This window comes from Medicago sativa, chromosome 7, assembly GCF_051527215.1.
Source record: "Medicago sativa cultivar Bolivia chromosome 7, Bolivia_mono, whole genome shotgun sequence".
NCBI classification, from domain to species: Eukaryota; Viridiplantae; Streptophyta; class Magnoliopsida; order Fabales; family Fabaceae; genus Medicago; species Medicago sativa.
The window spans coordinates 63,904,748-63,924,368 of record NC_140755.1 but is presented as its reverse complement, the minus strand read 5'-3'; the positions used below and the strand labels follow the sequence as shown (position 1 = coordinate 63,924,368).

General features: G+C 39.5%; 1 long non-coding RNA gene across 1 annotated transcript; it reads right to left on the bottom strand.

Moving 5' to 3' along the window:
• Positions 1-14,418: 14,418 nt before the first annotated feature.
• On the bottom strand, positions 14,419-17,489 carry LOC146907605 (uncharacterized). The gene is made up of 2 exons (XR_015019795.1): positions 16,459-17,489; positions 14,419-15,472 (listed from the first exon to the last, which is right to left on the bottom strand). It is a non-coding gene; the product is annotated as an uncharacterized LOC146907605 (long non-coding RNA).
• Between the last annotated feature and the right edge of the window lie 2,132 nt (positions 17,490-19,621).

The window sequence follows — 19,621 nt, the reverse complement described above, 5'->3', positions numbered from 1 at the left end:
GCAGCTGCCCGTGTTTCTCCTCGACTTGATGAGGAAGAGTTGACACAGACATTCTTGAAGACTCTGAAGAAGGAATATAAGGAGAGAATGATAGTCTCTGCCCCAAACAACTTCTCTGATATGGTTACAATGGGAACTCGTCTAGAGGAGGCTGTCCGAGATGGTATCATTGTTCTTGAGAAAAGTGAATCCTCAGCCAGTGCACCAAAGAAGTACGGTAATGGCCACCATAAGAGGAAAGAATCCGAAGTAGGGATGGTATCTGGTAACCCATCTGCAGCTGCTACACAATTACCTCTGCCCTATCACTACATGCAGTACTCTCAACATCCTTTCTTCCCGCCATTCTACCAACAATATCCTCTGCCACCGGGTCAACCACCAGTGCCCGTCAATGCCATCGCTCAGCAAGTACAACAACAGCCTCCTGCTCAACAACAACGGCAGCAACAACAGGGTCCCCGACCCAAACCTTCTTTTCCAACAATACCAATGCGGTATGGTGAGCTGCTCCCAACTCTACTGGCTAAGGGGCACTGTGTCACTAGACCAGGCAAGCCTCCACCTAATCCATTGCCTCCTGGGTTCCGTCAGGGTGCTCAAGGTCATGATGTCGAAGGTTGTTTTGCTCTGAAATATATTGTGAAAGACCTGATAGAAAAGGGACGGTTGACTTTTGAGAACAGTGTTCCTCATGTCCTTGACAATCCGCTTCCAAACCATGCTGCTGTTAACATGATTGAGGCCTTTGAAAGGGTCCTCGTTCCTCAAGAAGATCCCATGTTGGATGTCCGCAATGTTGTTACTCCCATGGTACCGTTACATGTCAAGCTCTGCCAGGCTTCTCTGTTCAAACATGATCATGATTCTTGTTCAGAATGTCTGCAGAATCCTATGGGCTGTTGTGTGGTGCAAAATGATATCCAGAGCCTGATGGATGACAAGTACTTGATTGCCAGTGATGTATGTGTGATTGTGCCAGTGTTCCATGACTCTCCTGTTGAAAGTGCGTCTCAGACTAGAAATGTTGGGCCTTTGGTGATCAGGTTACCTGGTCCGGTATCTTATACCTCTACCAAAGAAATTCCTTACAAATACAATGCAACCATGGTCGAGAATGGGGTGGAAGTGCCTCTGGTATCCCCAGCTGCAGTTGACAATGTTGCCGGTGAAATTTCAACTCTGAGAAGCGGAAAAGTCCGTCCACCCTTATTTCAAAAGAAGGTGGTGACACCTATTGCCACAATAACTCCACCAGTTGTTCCTCCTGTTGACAAGAACACCGGCCCAGCAGGCCAATCTATTGAAGAGTCCAATCTGGACGAAATCCTGAGGCTTATCAAGAAAAGTGACTATAAGATTGTTGACCAGCTGCTACAAACCCCATCAAAGATATCCATCTTGTCTCTGCTCATGAGCTCATAAGCTTACAGGAAGGTGTTGATGAAGATACTTGAGCAAGCTTACGTTGATCACGAAGTCTCTGTGGAGCAATTCAATGGAATAGTGGGTAATATCACTGCTTGCAACAGTTTGGGATTCGGTGATGATGAACTCCCCGAAGCAGGGAAACATCACAACTTGGCTCTACATATCTCGGTGCACTGTGGGTCTGATATGATATCCAACGTTTTGGTGGACACCGGGTCATCGTTGAATGTAATGCCTGAGTCCACACTAAGGCAATTAAGTCATCATGGAATTTCCCTGAGGGGTAGCAGCTATCTGGTTAAGGCTTTCGATGGATCCCGCAAGGATGTTCTCGGGGAGGTAGACTTGCCAATTACCATTGGTCCTGAGACATTCCAAATTACTTTCCAAGTCATGGACATCAATGCTTCCGACAGTTGTCTCCTCGGAAGACCGTGGATCCACGACGCTGGAGCGGTAACTTCTACGTTGCATCAGAAGCTCAAGTTCATGAGGAACGGTAAGATTGTCACTGTACATGGTGAAGAGGCATATCTGGTTAGCCAAGTGTCATCTTTCTCTTGTGTTGAAGCAGGATCCGCTGAAGGGACATCATTTCAAGGTTTGACTGTTGAAGGAGCAGAACCCCGAAGGGCTGGTACTGCTATGGCTTCACTAAAAGATGCCCAGAAGGCTGTTCAAGCAGGGCAAGCTGCTGGCTGGGGCAAGGTAATTCAGATCTTGGAAAACAAGCGTAAAGAGGGCCTTGGATTCTCCCCAACCTCGGGTGTTTCAACAGGAACTTTCTACAGTGCTGGGTTCATCAATGCTATTACTGAAGATGCTGCTGAAAGAAGCTATGTGCCTACATTTGTTATACCAGGAGGCACCGTGAGAAATTGGGAAGCCATTGATGTTCCTTTAGTCATGCATGCTTCCATGTAATGTGTCTTGTTGCTCATGTTTTTCTTTGTTTTCAAAATAACAATCCTTTCGCTCTGCCCAAGGCGAAAGTGATATCATTGTAAGGGCATGTTTATTTCGGCATTGCCGTTATCAATAAAAGTTGTCGTCTTTCCCACGGCTCTTTGTTTTTACTTTTTAGTGCCTTTTTCTTGGAAATAATGGTAATGCCAGAAAAAACCAAAACATCTGTATTTTCTTATTAATTTCAAAAATCTGCATGAAAAACTTTTTTCTAAAAAATCATCCCAATCATATTATGCAGATTGAACCATAATAAACCCGTTGAACACAGTGACCCTATGGTTCCTCCAAATTTTGAATTCCCTGTATATGAAGCTGAAGATGAGGGAGATGATGAAGAGATACCGTATGAGATCACTCGACTGCTTGAGCAAGAAAGAAGAGCCATTCAGCCTCACCAGGAAGAGATCGAGCTCATCAACCTGGGTACTGAAGAGAACAAGCGAGAGATCAAGATCGGTGCTGCACTTGAGCCAGAGGTGAAAAAGAAGATTACTCAGCTTCTCCATGATTATCCAGATGTCTTTGCATGGTCCTATGAAGATATGCCGGGTCTAGATCCCAAGATTGTGGAACATCGGATACCGACGAGACCTGAATGTCCTCCTGTCAAGCAGAAATTGAGAAGATCTCGTCCAGATATGGCTCTTAAGATCAAGGCTGAGGTACAGAAGCAAATTGATGCGGGTTTCCTCATGACGGCTGAATACCCTGAGTGGATTGCCAACATCGTACCAGTACCAAAGAAAGATGGGAAAGTTCGAATGTGTGTTGATTACAGAGATTTGAACAAAGTCAGTCCAAAAGATAACTTCCCATTACCTCATATTGATGTGCTTATTGACAGTACTGCTCAATCCAAAGTGTTCTCTTTCATGGATGGTTTCTCGGGTTATAATCAGATACGAATGTCTCTTGAAGATAGAGAAAAGACGTCCTTCATTACTCCATGGGGAACGTTCTGTTACAAAGTGATGCCGTTTGGCTTGATAAATGCTGGTGCTACCTATCAAAGGGGTATGACCACTCTGTTTCATGATATGATTCACAAAGAGATTGAAGTATATGTCGATGATATGATTGTGAAGTCAAGTGATGAGGAGCAGCATGTTGTGTATTTGAAGAAGATGTTTGAAAGATTAAGAAAGTACAAGCTGCGGTTGAATCCTAACAAGTGCACATTCGGTGTAAGATCTGGAAAGTTACTAGGCTTCATTGTCAGCCAGAGAGGCATTGAAGTTGACCCTGACAAAGTCCGAGCCATCAGAGAGATGCCGGCCCCTCAAACTGAGAAGCAAGTCAGAGGTTTCCTCGGACGTCTGAATTATATTTCAAGGTTCATATCTCATATGACTACTACTTGTGGTCCAATTTTCAAATTGCTCAGAAAGAATCAGCCCGTTGTATGGAATGATGAATGTCAGGAAGCTTTTGATAGCATTAAAGAATACCTGTTGGAGTCACCTATCCTTGTCCCGCCAGTGGAAGGAAGGTCTTTGATTATGTATCTGTCAGTGTTAGATGATTCAGTGGGTTGTGTTCTCGGTCAACAAGACGAAACTGGTAAGAAAGAACATGCTATCTACTATCTGAGCAAGAAGTTCACCGACTGTGAGACTCGGTACACAATGCTTGAAAAGACTTGTTGTGCTTTAGCTTGGGCTGCCAAACGCCTGCGTCATTATATGGTGAATCATACAACTTGGTTGATCTCCCGAATGGATCCAATCAAGTACATCTTTGAGAAGCCTGCTGTTACTGGAAAGATTGCACGTTGGCAAATGTTGTTGTCTGAATATGATATTGTGTACAAAGCTTAGAACGCAATCAAAGGAAGTGTCCTTGCTGAGCATCTTGCTTGTCAACCTCTTGATGATTACCAGCCGATTAAGTTTGATTTCCCTGATGAAGAGATCATGTATTTGAAAGCAAAAGACTGTGAAGAGCCACTGATCAATGAAGGGCCGGACCCCAATAGCAAGTGGGGATTGGTGTTTGATGGTGCTGTTAATGCTTATGGTAAAGGAATTGGAGCCATCATTGTAACTCCGCAAGGGCACCACATTCCTTTCACCGCTCGAATAACTTTTGAATGCACAAACAACATAGCTGAATATGAAGCATGCATCTTGGGCATTGAAGAAACCCTTGATCTGAGAATTAAGCACCTTGACATCTATGGAGATTCTGCACTTGTTATTAATCAGATAAAAGGTGAATGGGAGACTCATCATGAGAAGCTGATTCCTTACCGTGACTATGCAAGACGTCTGTTGACATACTTTACAAAGGTTGAGCTGCACCATATCCCTCGGGATGAAAATCAAATGGCTGACGCTCTTGCTACCTTATCCTCCATGTTTCGTGTGAACCATTGGAATGATGTGCCCGTGATCAAAGTACACCGTCTTGATAGACCTGCTCATGTGTTTACTATTGAAAATACACCAGATCAAATTGATAAAGATGTGAATAATAAAAAGCCTTTGTATTACAACATCAAACAGTTTCTGCAGAATCGTGAATATCCAACTGGTGCTTCCAACAGAGATAAAAAGACATTGAGACGATGGGCTAGTAAATTCCTTCTGGACGGAGAAATCTTATACAAGAGGAACTATGACATGGTCTTGTTGAGATGTGTTGATAAACAAGAAGCTGAGAAATTGATGCATGATGTACATGATGGTACTTTTGGGACCCATGCTTCGGGCCACACCATGTCAAGAAAGCTGTTAAGAGCCGGTTATTACTGGATAACTATGGAGCGTGACTGTCACAAACATGCTAAAAGATGCCACAAGTGTCAAATTTATGCTGACAAGATTCATGTGCCGCCACACGCTCTCAATGTTGTATCTTCCCCATGACCTTTCTCTATGTGGGGCATTGACATGATCGGAAGAATCGAACCAAAAGCTTCCAATGGACATCGTTTCATTCTAGTGGCAATTGACTATTTCACCAAGTGGGTTGAAGCTGCTTCCTATGCAAATGTGACCAAGCAAGTGGTTGTCAAGTTTATCAAGAATAACATCATCTGTCGATATGGTGTTCCCAACAAGATCATCACTGACAATGGTTCCAATCTGAACAATAGCATGATGCAAGCTTTATGTGAAGAGTTCAAAATTGAACATCACAACTCTTCTCCTTATAGACCTCAAATGAATGGTGCAGTCGAGGCCGCTAACAAGAACATCAAGAAGATTGTTCAGAAGATGGTCACTACTTACAAAGACTGGCATGAAATGTTACCTTTTGCCTTGCATGGTTACCGTACTACAGTGCGCAGTTCAACCGGGGCAACTCCTTTCTCTTTGGTATATGGTATGGAAGCAGTTCTCCCTCTGGAAGTGGAGATTCCATCTCTTCGAGTAATCATGGAAGCAAAGTTAACTGAGGCTGAATGGTGTCAAAGTCGGTATGATCAACTGAATCTGATTGAAGAGAAACGTATGGATACTATGACTCATGGACAGTTGTATCAAGTGCGAATGAAGAATGCTTTTGACAAGAAAGTCCGACCTCGAGAATTCAAGAAAGGCGAACTTGTATTGAAAAGAAGGATAAGCCAGCAACCTGACCCAAGGGGAAAGTGGACACCTAACTACGAAGGTCCTTATGTTGTCAAGAAGGCCTTCTCTGGTGGTGCTTTGATTCTTACACACATGGATGGTGTTGAACTCCCAAATCCTGTTAATGCCGATATAGTCAAGAAATACTTTGTCTAAAAAGAAAAGAACAGCGTGGTAGGTCGAAAACCCGAAAGGGCGGCCTAGGCAAAAATGCGCTTCCCGGTGGATCGAAAACCCGAAAGGGCGATCCAGGCAAAAGTTAGGGACAAAAAAAATGAATATGAAAGAGCTCGCTGAGATTGTACGCAACTCAGGCAAGAATGAGCGCCTCGATGAGCCGAAAACCCGAAAGGGCGGTTCATGCAAAAATGAGGTTAACAATAAAAGACAAGTAACTATATCTGGCAAATCACCATCACCCCTTGGGGCATCCGCAACTGTCAATGATCGTCTTCATCGGAAGCTTCTGTACTTGTGAATTCAAAATTTCTATGAAATGTAGCGGTCATCGTGTTCAATGTATCACCAACCAATAAAATTACCATTTTCCAAGCTTTGTAAATCCGTGAAGTCATGCTTTTGGCTGATTCTCACTCTTCTACATCAATTTGAGCCTTTCTATTGTTTGAAATTCTATTTTTCTACTTTCAATGCTTTATACAGAATATTTTCTTTTTATTTGATAATGTCAATGTCTGAAATGAACATCTTTGAAAATTGAAAAACCTTTTCCTGTCTATTTTTGAAAGCAAACCTGAGCAACAGGGTACATTTCAATGAAACATGCATGAATGAATGAATGCCAATGTCTATTTCAATACATGTTACAAGCAGGTTACTCCCCAGGATGATCTGTGGTCAATGGCAAGAATGAAAAAACAGAATGAAAATGAAAAATATAAAAAAATGCAAATGAAAAGCTCGCTAAGTTGAAAACCCGAAAGGGCGGCTTAGGCAAAAATGAGCACCCCGCTGATTGACAACCTATGAAGGCAATTCAGGCAAAAATGGGGCAATGAAAAGAATCTTATTCCCCGGTGAATCGAAAACCCGAAGGGGCGGTTCAGGCAAAAATGGGGTTGAAAACGAAAGAATGAAAGAATATAAAAGCATTGACCACAGATGTGAACATCCAATGATTACCCAGCACTGACACGCCTAGCAACGGCGACCTGTATCCAAGAACCTTCCAAGGGTCCTCCTTTACAAGTTTTATTGCCCTCAGCCATGGTTTTGATACGTCTCCCAAACGACGGTCTCTCCAAAGAGGTTTTCCCCCTATGAATATGTTTCAGCACGAGCCACTACGTGCCCAATCTTCCAATGTTTTGTCTATCTCTGTGAAACTTCCTTGTCAAACTGCCAATCAATCATGCATTTCAAGCATTCATACATGCATAATCATGCATTTTATGTGCTCATACATCCAATAATCTTACTATACCATACATACATGTTGCATATCCAACTGTCAACTGTCAAATTCAATTTCAATCACAATTCCAATTCCAAACTGTCAAATTCAATTCAATTTCAACTGTCAAATTCGAAGCAATCTCGATTTCAAATTCAATTCAATGTCAAATTCGAAGCAATGTCAATATCCAATTTCAATATTCAATGTCAATATCCAATGTCAATATCCAATTTCAATATTCAATGTCAATATCCAATGTCAATGTCAATGTCAATTTTCAATTTAATGCCAATCCAATCTCAAAGTCAATTGCAACTCTCCAATCCAATTCAATGTCTATGTCTCAATCCAATTTCAATTTCCAATGTCTCTTTCAATTTCAACTCTCAATCCAATGTCAATGTCTATGTCTCTGCTCAATCTCAATTTTCAAATCTCTCTTTCAATGTCAACTTTCAATCCAAATCAATGTCAATTTACTCTCAATTTGCTCTTGGGCCAACAAAAATGGTCATGTCTACCCTCAAATCAAGTCAATAACAATTTACCCTCCATTGGTATCTTGTTAAACCAGACTTTCAATTTGTATCTTGTTATTGGTCAAGCGCCAGGTTCGATCCAAAAAAGAACCACTTGTACCTGCCTATATGCCTATGCTTTCGGTCAAACCGCAAGTTCGATCTGGAGAACAGTTTGTACCCGGCTTATGCTTTGTTATCGGTCAAACAGCAAGTTCGATTTGGAGAACAGTTTGTACCCAGCTTATGCTTTGTTATCAGTCAAACGGCAAGTTCGATTTAAAAGAACAGTTTGCACCCTCCCACATGATGTGGTGACAATCCAACAAGCAAGTTCGATCCAAAGAACAGCTTGTATCAACCCTTTTGTCTATGTCTCCAGCCAAACGGCCAGTTCGATCCAAAAGAACAGTTTGTGTCTGCCTATCCGTTTATATCTTCAGCCAAGTGTCAAGTCCGATCCAAAGAACCGCTTGTATCTGCCTACATGTCTATGTTTCCGGTCAAGTGCCAAGTTCAATCCCAAGAACAACTTGCACCTATCTCTTGTTTTGTATTCCTCGGTCAAGTGGCTAGTTCGACCCAAAGAACAACTTGTACCCTTTTTCTATCCCCTGGTTTGTCTACCCTGTTAGTGTCTATCTGAATCCCCAGTGACATGAAAGGTTCCATAGACTCCAGTTGTTTGTCTTGCATTCATAATCAAAGTATTGCATAACATTCATGTCTTTGAAAATTTGAAAACGTATTTTTATGTCCAAAAGCAGTGCAAATGTTAATATTTAAGTATCTTCGTCCCGTCAACTCTAAGACTTCGTCTCTTGACTCTCCGGACAAAGAAACTTAAATAGGGGCAGCTGTTATACCCTAATTTTGGACCTAAAAATACTTGATCAATTCTTCTTTTCTTGCATTACCAGCCATTTGAACTGGCTCTGATCAATTACATCTCTCTCTGCATTTTATTTCAATGTTATTTGCAAAATTTACCTGCAAGGGTATTTTAGTCATTTCCCATGTCAAAATTTCTTCCAGTCTTTTAAAGTGTTGTTTGAGTCCTGTCAAGTAGTTTGAATAAGTCTTCATTTCATTCTATGTCAAAACCCATTTTAAAGATTGCATTTGAAGTCATTTTGAGTCAGTTTTGCCCCTAGGGGCATTTTAGTCTTTTCATGTGTTAAAGCTCTGTTTAAATCCTAAAAATTGTCTCTGAGTCTTTTAATTTTGCTTGTATGAGTCTTTGATTCAATTTCTGTTAAAAATCCATTTTTAAATTGCATCTGAGTCATTTTTAGTCGTTTTTAGCCCCAGGGGCATTTTGGTCATTTCACACGAAATTTCGGCAGAGAGAGGTTACTTTAAAGTACCTCATTTAAGCCATTGGTTCGTTTTAGTCCGTTTTGTCAATTTTATTCGTTTCACTTTACGTTATTTTCCAATTACCAATTTTAATTCATTTTATTTTTTATTTTTGTCCTAAATTCCTAAAATTGCATTTTAGTCCCTTGAGTCACTTTATTTTCTTTTAAGTCCTTTTTTGATTCGAATTTTTTTAGGTCAAACTTCTTAATTCTTTTGGTCAATTGCAACTAAGTCCTTTTTGCAGTCCAGTCCTTTTTTTTCAAATTACAAGATTAGTCCTCCAACTTTCAAAATTTGCAGGAAGGTCCCCAGGTCCAAAATAAGCCAAGGCCGAGTCATTTCAGGTCCAAATCCAGGTGTCCTATTCCTATTGGTCCAATCATTACACTTGGCACCTATAAATAAGGGCCAACTCATCATTGCACAGCAGAATCACCATTCATCAGATTACACATCATCAACAACGTAATCACCTTTCTCTCTCTCTCTTTTCCAACTCTCTCCGCCGTAACAAACTATTACGGCCACCTCAGTCACCACCGTAACTGAATTGAACCACCGTAACAAACACCAAATCACAACAATTTTTCACAAAGTTCGAACCAATTCATCACAAATTCATAGAGCTTCATCATAGAAAACCAAAATCCAGGGTTTGACAGCAAAAACAATTGGAATTGAAGTGTTTGTTTCGAAGAGTTCTCAGTGATTCTTACGGGAATCATCATCATTGAACTTCAAATCTCTGCAATTCAAGCATGAATCCGCCACCGAAGTGACGAACCACGCGATCACAGAGAGATTGGGAAGAGAAGAAGAAGGATCAAAGGGAATCTGAACCAGCGAAGAGGAAGAAGAGGAAGAACTGATTTATTTTCAGTTTCGGAGTAAAACTTACCACAGAACATCAAAAGAAGATTCAGAGTCCAAGTTTCTCCGAAGAATCCAGTTCAAATCTCCAATCAAGCTCAAGTAAGTCCATAAAACCTCCTCGTTTCTTCATATAATCATCATCGAAGGTTTAATTGCGAAAGTAAACGGTGAATCAAAGAGGATTTCGAAAAGATTCCAAAAAATTTTGAAACGAAACCCTAGGGCACAAAATCTCAGGGATTCACCGTTTGTTTCACGAAACAAAGTTCAGATTCGTAATCAGCGAAGGAAACGAGTTAGATCAGGGTTTAATTCCAAGAATTTTGAGAAAAAAGTTCGAAACCCTAAAAACGAAGGATAAAAGTCCGATCTACTTCGTTTTCTCCATGTTTTCACAAAAATAACCTTGGATTCGTAAAGAGGGAAGGAAGACGGACGTTTTCATGTAAAATTTTCTTTCAGATCGTCGGAGAAGATGAATGTTCATCTTCCTCCGTCGTTCCTCCGCCGTCCTTCCCAGTTTCCGGCCAGGGTTAGGTTGTAGAGGTTTTAGAGAGAGAGAAGAGAGCGTTTAAGTTAGAGAGAGAGTGAAAGGGAAGGAATGAGGTGAACCGGCCTCAATCTCCCTTTATAAACATGTTTGAACCGGCCGGTTCACCCAAACCTTGCTGGTTCACTTGGTTCAGTCTTTTCCTTTCAATCTGGACCACTCGTTTTTGGATTGATGATGACGTGTACGGCTAGGATGTCTTGTTTCTGTGTGTCTACGTGTTCTTACGGTGTGCTGCGTGTTTACGAGCGTTGGATCTAGGGTTTGTGAATCCTGGATCAATCCAACGCCCCTGGCACGTTTGGATAGTCCAGGATCCATGATCCCTTGGGCCTGGGCTTGTTTTCTGCGCAGAGTGTCCCCTAGTTCATTTTTTTTTTTTTTTGCTATTTCATGCGTGGTTCTTGCTTCTTGCGCCTCTTTCAACTCAATTTCTTTTATAAAAACATCTAAAAATTTCTTGAGTGCTTTAATGTGTTTCTTGATACTTTTAGGAGTGTTTTACATGTTAAAATTGGTGAAAATTTATATGTGATGTGTCTTGTAGATAGTTTGTCCTCTTATTCAATTCTTGCAAGTTTTTACCATGTTTTGGTGTGATTTCTTTGTCCAATTGATGCATATGGTTATTGTGTGATATTGTGATGTGTCGGTAACCAATTTACATCTTCACATTTACTGTTTGTGAGTAGAATTTGTCAATTTCTTGTCTTGAAAGTAATGGGGAGTTTTTCTTGTGGAAATAAAGTATAAAATGTGTTTAAAGTGCGCTATGAGGCTTGGCATGGCATTGTTTCATAATTCTTGTGTTAGGACTGAATTGAAATACTTTGTGGAGTGTCAAAATGGGAGGGTTATAGGTCATGTATTTGCCTAGTTATTGTGATGGACTCTTAGGTATATTTAGATGCTTGTTTTGTCAAGTTTTTTTTGTCATTTTGTTAAGTGCTATCTTGCTTGCTTATGGTTACTATCCTATTATGCCTCATCTTCACTAACACTTTCATTTCATGTTTCATTCATCCATAAGCATTCCCATTTCATTCCACATCCCATCTCTTTCTTCACTTTAATTTCTTGCACTTTAAGTTTCAATTTCATGCAAAAATTAGAATGTAAACACTTAGGAGTTTTGTAATATTTTCCTTTATGCACTTTTAATTTCTTGGAAAAGAGGCCATAGAATGTATCTAGGGTATGATGTAAAGGACAATGGACTCTAATGATGTACACCGACACAAGCACCGACACATGCACACACATCACTATATAACTAGAATATACATGTTTAGATGTATGTTTAGGATTGTATGTTTAGATGTATGTTTAGGCCTTATACTTAGAAAAATCATTTTCCCAAAAAAACTTGAACAAACTTCACTCAAACGTTTTTTCATAATAAACCTTGGGATCAAAATCCCATTGTAATTTTCCCTTTATTTTTCTTAATCAAATTTCAATGAAAATAATCAAACTTAGACCACATTTTGCAAATGACTAATTCAACCTCACAATTTCTCAATCTCATGCCCTTGAGGCCTCTTTCTATTCTTCAAATTTCCCATTTTCAAACTTAAAATCAACCAACAAAAACAAAAACATTTTTGGAAGAGAACTACGGTGGATTTGATCCCTTAAACGGGTACGTAGGCAAGGAACAAAATTCCTTCAATTCAACTAAAATAAAAATTCAAAAACATTCTCCTCCCTCCAATTCTTCACTTAGAAACTTTAGGTTTAATAAACACTTTCAAATAGCATTTAAAAATAGAGCGCGCGCGTAGAAATTAAAGACGGTTCCTATAGGATACTATAGTCGTTATGGGTGCCTAACACCTTCCCGTAGCGAAAATAACTCCCGGACCTCGATTCTCAAGGGTTTTGCTTACTTTTTCCCTTCCCAAGAAAAAATAAGATATCACCGGTTTAAAAGGTTCAAACGTAATCAATGTTTGACACCCGAAAACCAAGATAAAACAATTGTCCGTAGATGAAGCTAACTGGGGACCAAGACCAAATCGCATGTTGAAATGTTGGCCTGAGTTACCTGGTTATAAGGATTTTGTTACGGAGCAATGGCAATCTTTCCAAGTCACTGGGTTGGGCGGCTATGTTCTCAAGGAAAAATTAAAATTAATTAAAGGAAGCTTGAAACTATGGCACCAGACTCATACTCAGAATCTTCAATCAAAAATTCTTTATGTAAAAGAGTGCCTATCTGTTTTGGACGTCAAAGCGGAGGAGCAAGATTTAGCAGATGATGAATTGGAGGAGGTTCATTTTTTGTCGTCTGATGTTCTTTCTTTATCGAAATTTCATGCAAGCATTCAATGGCAGAAATCAAGGCTTAACTGGCTCCGAGAAGGTGATGCAAACTCTAAATTCTTTCATGGTATTATGACTGCAAGGCGGAGGGCGAATGCTCTTTTATTTATAGATGTCGACGGTGCTCGAGTTTAAGGGGTTGCAAATGTCCACAGTGCTGTTTTTAATCATTTTCGACATCATTATAAGTCGATTAACGATACGCGTCCAAGTGTGGAGGATATGGTATTTAAGACCTTGTCTGTCGAGGATGGTGGGTCTTTGACGGGGTTATTTTCAGAAGACGAGATCAAGCACGCAGTTTGGAGTTGTGATAGCTATAAAAGCCCGGGCCCTGATGGCATTTCTCTTGGCTTTATTAAGGATTTTTGGGGGCTGCTCAAGGGTGATTTGATCCGTTTCTTTAATGATTTTCACAAGCATGGTAAACTGTCGAAAGGTATTAATAGTACTTTCATATCCTTGATTCCGAAGGTGGAGAGTCCTCAATGTCTGTCGGATATTCGACCCATTTCTTTGGTGAATTGTTTATACAAGATTTTGTCAAAGGTTCTTGCTAACAGGCTTCGAAATGTTATTGGTAGCGTTAGCTCCCCATCGCAGACAGCTTTTGTGCCCGGCCGCCAAATTCTTGATGGCCTTTTGATAGCTAATGAGTTGGTGGATGATGTCCGCAAACGTAAGAAGGAACTTTTATTATTTAAGGTGGACTTTGAAAAAGCTTTCGACTCAGTGGATTGGACTTATTTACATACCGTGTTGCGAAGAATGAATTTCCCTAGATTGTGGTGCAAGTGGATGTGGGAATGTATATCGACACCTTCTGTTTCTGTTTTGGTGAACGGTAGTCCTATCGAGGAGTTCAATTTAGAAAGGGGTCTTCGCCAGGGTGACCCATTGTCTCCGTTCCTCTTTCTTATTGCCGCCGAAGGGTTACATGTGATGATGAATTCAGTTGTGGAGCAGGGTTTGTTCACTCCTTTCATGGTAGGGGCGCATGGTGCTATGTGCATCTCTCATTTACAATTTGCGGATAACACCCTTTTGGTGTGTGATAAGAGTTGGGGCAATATTCGCATTTTAAAATCAGTTTTGATGTTGTTTGAATTAGTTTTGTTTTATCTTGGTTTTCGGGTGTCAAACATTGATTACGTTTGAACCTTTCTAACCGGTGATATCTTATTTTTTTCTTGGGAAGGGAAAAAGTAAGCAAAACCCTTGAGAATCGAGGTCCGGGAGTTGTTTTCGCTACGGGAAGGTGTTAGGCACCCATAACGACTATAGTAACCTATAGGAACCGTCTTTAATTTCTACGCGCGCGCTTTATTTTTAAATGCTATTTGAAAAGATGTTATTAAACCTAAGAGTATTCTAAGTGAAGAATTGGAGGGAGAAGAATGTTTTTGGATTTTTATTTTAGTTGAATTGAAGGAATTTTGATTCCTTGCCTACGTACCCGTTTAAGGGATCAAATCCACCGTAGTTCTCTTTCAAAAAATGTTTTTGTTTTTGTTGGTTGATTTTAAGTTTGAAAATGGAATTTGAAGAATAGAAAGGGGCCTCAAGGGCATGAGATTATGAAATCGTGAGGTGGAATTAGTCATTTGCAAAATATGGTCTAAGTATGATTATTTTCATTGGATTTTTGATTAAGAAAATAAAAGGCAAATTCAATGGGGTTTTGGACCCCAAGGTTTATTAAGAAAATGATTTTGAGTGATGTTGTTCACGTTTGATTGGAAAATTGATTTTTTCTAACTATAAATCCTAGGCATTCATCTAAACATACAATCCTAAACATACATCTAAACATGCATATTCTAGCTATTTATCTAAAGTGGAGTGTGTGCATGTGTCGGTGCTTGTGTCGGTGTACATCATTAGAGTCCATTGTCCTTTACATCATTGGCCTAGATACATTCTATGGCCTCTTTGCCAAGAAATTAAAATTGCATAAGAAAAAATATTACAAAATTTCCTAAGTTTTACATTCTAAATCTTTGTACAAATTAAATTGCAAGAAAGTAAGGACTAAGAATATAAGAGGGAGATGAAATGCTCATGGATGAATGAAACATGAAATGAAAGAGTTAATAGCACAAATGATATAGAAACTAGTATTGAAAAGCATAGTAAAGCTATTTGTAATTTGCAAGAAAAGTAAACTAGCAATCTTAGCAAAAAAAGTGATAAAAGGACTTGAAATTCAATATAATCCTAAAGCAAACTCAAGCCCTAGATTCTCACAATATTAAGACATTTCAAGTGATTCATTCCAAGAGAACAAATATGAGAACCAAGGGAAATTATCATGCCAAAAATTATAAGACTTTCAAGCTCTTTATGCACTTTTATTTCACAAAAGAGTTTCACATTATTTACCAAACACAAGGTCCTCAAGAACTAAACCAAAACAGCAAGCAAACACCACATTAAGAGGCAAATTCACCCCCTAGAAATCACATGTTCAAAGCCACAATTATGTAACAAAATTTCAAGTTTAAAACCACATCGAAACTTCACAAAAATGTTAATAAAAGTGAGCAAAAACAAGAATATATCCTACATGTTCTTTGAAATGAATTTTCTACATGCAATTGCCTTCCAAAAGATAATCTTCAAACACCAAAATTATTTACGAGAAGAATCCACAAAATCTTCAAAGATTTTTACAAGTTTTTTAGCAACATTTTAACAAAAAAAAGGAATTAACAAAATATATTTTCCCACACATTTTTAACCAAAGATTTAACGCGCAAGAAACATCAAGAAATATCAAAAAGCAACAGAAACCAATAGCAATTTTCTTGAAATTTTATCACAAAAAGAAAACATGCGGGGGGTGTAAACAGCAAGAAATAACAAGAGTACGCTGGAAAGGGGGTGTGCATATAGCAGAACTGTAATGGTTTTTTAAACACAAGAAAAAATAGATGGGCCTGGGTATGGAGTGGTTCGGGTAGACCCATGGATTAAACCCATGGGTTATTGGGTATGGTATGCTGTACAAAACCAAATCACCAGGAGAAGCAAAACGCAACTTCTCCTTCTTCCCATCGATTTTCTTTCTTTTCTAACAGCAAGGTGCGCTGTTCCTCTTCTTTGTTCTAAAGAATCCACTACCAATTAACAGAAAACAGTCCTAATCTTCATCTATTTGCGCAAAACCATACGAACAAAGACTCCGATTCATCTTCTTCGCAAAGGAAAAGAAACAGAATCCGGCGAAGCTTCGTAACTCCGGCACGGTGATGGCCGCAGGCACCGCCGCGACGGAGCTTTCGAAAACTCCCTCCGAACCTGAATCCTCCTTCATTTTTCACGAATTGTTCACGCCAAAGATGAATCGAAGTCTTGGAATTTTCAGAACGGAATCATGAATGCGCGAATACATATATTCTGAGTCAAAATTCTAGGGAAGGAGAAGAAACGAATTACCTTCTGAAGCCTCAGATTCTTCTCTTTCGAATGTGTTCTGGTATGGCTGAAGCTTCGCACCTCTTCTCTTCTCTTGCCGTTGCTATCCCTGCTTCCTTCGCCTCTTCTTGTCCGAACCTTGAAGCTTTGGCTCTGTTGGATGCGGCGGTGAAATGATTGTCGATGATGATGATAATTCGGTTCAATTGGTGATAGTTGAATGCAGATTTTGATGTTGTTGATGCTAGATGATGAAGGTTGTTGGAGATTGTGGTGGTTTTGGTGGTGGAAGATGGAGGTTTTGGTAGATGATGGAGGTTTAAGTTGGTTAGGAGAGGTGGTTAGGGTGGTGGAAGAGTTAGTTAGGGAGGAGGAGTGGTGGAAGAAGGTTGTTGTGGTGGTGGTGCTAAATTTGTTACGGCTGAGCAAAGAAAAGAGGGAAAAAAAATTATTTTGTGATTTTTTATGAATTTTGTGGAAAAAATGATTGGTGAATGAATGAATTGACCCTTTGACCAATTTATAGGCTAAGTCATAGACCTTGGACCAATAGGATAGAGACATGTGGCACTAGACTTGTAACAAACTCTTAAGAACCAATAACATTTGGACACATGGCACTTGGACTCTAACGAACTTAAAGGGATTAAAACGTAAACAACAAAAGTGCGCGGACTAAAATGAAAATTAAAACTAAAATTGAATTGAAAAAGTAAATTGAAAATTAACGTAAAGCGAGACGATTAAAAACAACAAAGCAGATTAAAACGAATCGGAAATATTATGTGAAATGACCAAAATGCCCCTGGAGGCTTAAAACGACTAAAAAAGACTCAGATGAAATTTTAAAATGGATTTTTTTACAAGAAAATGAAGCAAAGACTCATACAATCAAAATTAAGAGACTCGGAGACAATTTTTAGGATTTAAACAGGGTTTTAACATGTGAAAAGACTAAAATGCCCCTAGGGGCAAAATTGACTCGAAATGACTTTAAATGCAATTTTTGAAATGGATTCTGACATAGAATTGAAATGAAGACTTATTCACACTATTTGAAAGGACTCAAACAAATTTTTAAAAGACTGGAAGAATTTTAACATATGAAATGACTAAAATGCCCCTAGGGGCTAAAATGACTAAAAATGACTCAACCGAATATTTTCTGAAATGAATTTTGACATGAGATTGAAACAAGGACTTATACAAACCAATTTAAAAGACTCAAACAATTTTCAAGGATAAAAATGAGTTAAATGCAGGAAATGACTAAAATACCCTTTTACATGAATTTTGCAAATAATATTGAAATAAAATGCAGAGAAAGATGCAATTGATCAGAGACATATCAGATGACTTATAATGCAAGAAAAGAAGAATTGAGTTAGTATTTTTAGGTCCAAAATTAGGGTATAACAAGTTTCTGGTTTAAAAGTAAACTTCCATAAAAGTATGCTATATGGGGTTAACGTTGCTGGCTCTTGGTTGCATGAGGCGGCCTCAATGCTTCATTGTAAACATGGTAGGCTCCCTTTTCTTTATTTGGGCCTTCCTATTGGTGGCGATCCGAGAAAATTGGCTTTTTGGTACCCTCTAGTCGATCGTATTAAAAGAAGGTTGTCTGATTGGAAGAGTCGTAATCTGTCTATGGGTGGTCGGATGATATTGCTTAAGTCTGTCTTGTCCTCCATCCCGGTCTATTTTCATTCCTTCTTCAAAGCCCCCTCAGGTATAATTTCTACCTTTGAATCTTTATTTAATGCATTTTTTTGGGGGGGATGTGAGGATATTAGGAAAATTACGTGGATTAAATGGGAGACTGTTTGTTTGTGTAAGGAGGAAGGCGGATTGGAGGTAAGGAGATTGAAGGTGTTTAATTTAGCTCTTTTGGGTAAGTGGTGGTGGAGGATTTTACAGGAGCGTGGCACCCTTTGGTATCGGGTCCTTTGTGCCCGCTATGGAGAGGAGGGAGGGCGGCTTTGCTGCTCTCGTAGAGGTGGTGGATCAGTGTGGTGGCAGAATATTTTAGACGTTAGGGATGGAGTGGGTCGGATTGATTCAGGTTGGATGTTGGACAATATTACTCGTGGTGTAGGGGATGGTTTGTCCACTTTGTTTTGGGTCGACCCTTGGCTGGAGAGGAAACCGTTATGTATTACTTTTCTGCGTCTGTATGAGTTAGCGGAGAACAAATTAGACACGGTGGCTGAGTTGTTTGCGAGAGGGTGGGGGGTTAATGGGGAGGCGTGGAAGTGGCGTAGGAGACTTTTCGCATGGGTGGAGGAGTTGTTGGGGGAGTGTATTGGTCGCCTATCTAATTTTTCTTTTCAGTGTCACCGTGCAGATAGTTGGATTTGGACATTACATGATTCTAATTGCTACACTGTTAGTTCTGGTTATTATTACTTAACAGACATGGAGGTTGATGAGCATCATCAGCATAATAATAATTACAGGTTTTTATGCCTGAAAGCGGTGCCTCTTAAAGTGTTAATTTTTGCTTGGCGCCTAATCCTCAACTGGATTCCTACTAGAGACAAACTTTTTCACCGGAAGGTTTTGCTTGCATCTGAACAGGGGTGTATTGCTAATTGTGGTTTTAACGAAGACAGAGACCATTTATTTCTTACGTGCGGTTTCTTCGGCGGAGTGTGGCATATCATTGCGGCTTGTCTTGGTTACTCAACAGCTTTCCATTGTCACTTTTTTGAACATTTACATCATTTTAGTGGTATGCGGGGCTTCTCAAAGAAATCAATTGAGTCCATGCAGATTATTTGGCTGTCAGTACCTTGGACAATTTGGAAAGAACGGAATAATAGAATTTTCAAAGGAAAGGAGGATAATTTGCTAGCGCTGGGTGAAAGGGCAAAGCTTCAGTCTTTTTGGTGGTTGAAATCGAAATACACTAATTTTGATTTTGACTATCAAGAATGGCGGCGGAGTCCTCTAACTTGCTTAAACTCTATTTTCTAGCTTGTTGTTCTTTGTTTCTCTTTGTTTCTGCGCCATATTGGCTTGTACATGATTGTTTGTGTACCTTTGTGCCTAGGCGTTTTGGCACTCCTTGTGCGTTAGCGTCTAGAGTTGTTTAATATATATCCCATTTTGGCTTTTTCAAAAAAACTTTGACCATTTTTTAGGGTTTATCCATTAAGTTTTATTTTAATTAATCTATTATACT